Genomic DNA, 2,994 nt, shown 5'->3' with positions numbered 1-2,994 from the left:
ATCTTGTTTTTTTATGTTTAGAAGAGAGATTGGGTCAATATTTTTAAATCTTATTTACATTTGAGATTATCAGAATTAATATCATCTAGTGTTTATGTGTCTTTATAATTATCATTGAATAAATATTTTTTGATGCATATCGTTTTTTAAATTTCTTTTTTATTCAACACAACATGTAACTAAACAATTTTTTAATTTATATTTTTTATATAAGTTTTTTCTTATAAATCCTTATTTTTTTGTTTGCAAATCATAACCATAAAAGCAACTATAATAGTAAATATATATGGTTTTAGGTTAAAATTATGTTGTTAAGTATAACATATGTCTATGTTTAATTAGTTTTATTTACAGAATCACTTTAAAATTAATTTGAATTCGATATAAATGCAATCAAGATGTATATATATGTCTATCTTTTCTGCTTGGAGGACGACACCTCTCCTCATTTCTGTATGAAAAATTATACAAAAGAGACCTTTTCAATCCCATTTTGCCTAATAAAATATCCCACTTGATACATGCTAGGAAGAACAACTTGCATCATTATTTATCATCATGCGAATCTTGAACCACCCCATGGATGATGTTATAGCTAGCGAGGTTGCCCCTTTAATAATTATTATATATCTACCGAAAACTTAGATTAATTCTTAATTAGATTTATTTCTCCTTGAACGAGTAAATATCTTGAAAAATAAATAAATAAATCAAGAAGAAGATGTGTTTGACCTATTCTTATGTCCAGGATTATAAAAATGATTTGGTCTCACACCTCATCAAAGAGAATGTGAACAGGCACGAAAAGGGATCCTGTGCTTGTCTTGTGATAAAGGGTGCTGAAAATCTGAGTTCTGTCACGGTCTGTGTGGTCTTTGTAACATCCATGGAAGGCTGGCACTGATTGACAACTTGCGGGCACCAACTTGACAAAAGGTTCAGTTTTGCTTTATTCGAATTTACATAATTATAAACGACAAAAGATTTTTAATTACGTGTGTTTTATTAGTTTTTATATGTTAAGATTAAAAACTTTATAAATGTGTTTCAGTGTTATAAAATGGTAAAGGATCTTGAGTAACTTGTTGGCTGTCAAATCAAATGAGAATTGATATAATCAGAATCGGGAGTAAGATTTGATTTAATTTAAAAAGGATTAAAATGGTATTTTTTTATTTTAAAATAAATTTTAAAATAATATTATTTTGAATTAATTTGTTGAGCTAATAACTTAAATTTTTAATCAGAAGTTATCTAAGTTTTATAATTATAAAAATAAAATTTTATTTTTATGTTTTAAAGTTATAACTTGTTAACCAGTTTTGATTTACAAGTAAGTTCTCGCATGTAAAAACTTGATATCTTCATCACTCAAAGTAATTAATTATTTATATCTTTTTTTTTTCTATATATTTTTTTAAATATTCTCGTTAATTTTGAACTTAAGCCAATACCTCAAAAAACTTGTGAAATGTCTACTTTTAAAGGCTATCAATTTTCTGGTTTTTTTCCCCTAAAATCATCAAAGACTACGTGAGGGGAGTCAAAGAACCCTCTTGTAATCTATGTAATCTACTTCTGTAAATAAATAAACAAATAAACTTGAGCCAATACCTTAAGGATTAGGGCAAAACATAATTAATTATGATTAAGCAAATTACTGAATCTCATGACGGCTCATTCAATTTGCATATTTCAAGCAGCACATAGGATACTTGTTTATTGTTTATTATTGTCTGATTGAACAGTATATTCCACCAAGCTAAAATAATTGCATGATCATAAAAGCTAAATTTCCCGTAATTTTAGAGTGGATGTAAGGGAGCTTCATATGGACAATCACCATCTTTTCGATTGGTAGGCAGTTCTTTCTCTTTTAGAATGGATGGTCACAAAAAAATAATAATTATCTTGTTTTATTGGTACAGAATAATTATCATTACTATCTCTAATGTAATTATTATTAATCAAAAAGCAAGAAATAACAAGGGCATCCTTTTCTGTTAGGGTGAATTTTCATTTTTTATGGCTTCACCGTCCATCTAACATGATATAGGAGGGATTGTGTTTCTTAATGTCCCGGGATATAAAAAATAAATATGAAAATGATAAAAATATATTTAATTAATATATATATATATATAATAAATTATTTTTTGGATAGTTTTGGAGTAAATTTCTATGTTTTCAAAATAAAAATTACAAAAAGATATGTTAATGCAATGAATAAGGATAATAAAAGTTAGGGTTCTCATGTACTGAAGTTATAACTTTAAATATTATAAAGAGATAGAGAAAATCTCTAATATTTTATAATAAAATAAGTTTGAATAATATTATGATATTTAAAATAGCACCATAAATGATTTAAATTGAGCCTAAAACCAACCTAAACAAGAAACACAAGTTAAATAGAAAACAAATAATTAAAATTCAAAATTAAATGGTGATGATACATGCTCACATTAGTGTATAATAGGTCCTCTAAAAAGTATTGTCCTACTGTAATTATATAATGGGTTTTTTCTTTTTTTTTAAAAGTATTTTTTAGAGAGTGGTGTCTTTTGTGCTTATAAAAGACTAAACCCTTTATTTTATTTTCTAGCCAATATGGAATGGTAGCATCATAATAAACCCTTGAGCAAGGACTTATCACACATGGATGACATTCCCACATATGACATCAATTAATGATACTCAGAATTTAGCATGTTAAGAAACTTGGGTTTTTGAGTGTATGGATAATGGATGATCACATATTCATGTCAATATCTTATTCTCCAAAACCAAGGGCTTAGAAAATTGGTGACAGAGGCTTGATTTCTTGTAGAACAATCTTTTCTTATAGGATTTAAGGATCTTTTGATAATTAAGTCAATAACTTTATAATAAGAAGTTGTGGTAAATGAGTATTCAATTCTAAATAAGGATAAAAATATATGTTCTTAGTTTATATATGATAAATAATGAGAATATGTTATGAGAGAGTCAAGA

Source organism: Populus euphratica, unplaced genomic scaffold (assembly GCF_000495115.2).
Source record: "Populus euphratica unplaced genomic scaffold, PopEup_1.0 scaffold109.1, whole genome shotgun sequence".
Taxonomy (NCBI): Eukaryota; Viridiplantae; Streptophyta; class Magnoliopsida; order Malpighiales; family Salicaceae; genus Populus; species Populus euphratica.
This window is presented reverse-complemented; position numbering follows the sequence as displayed.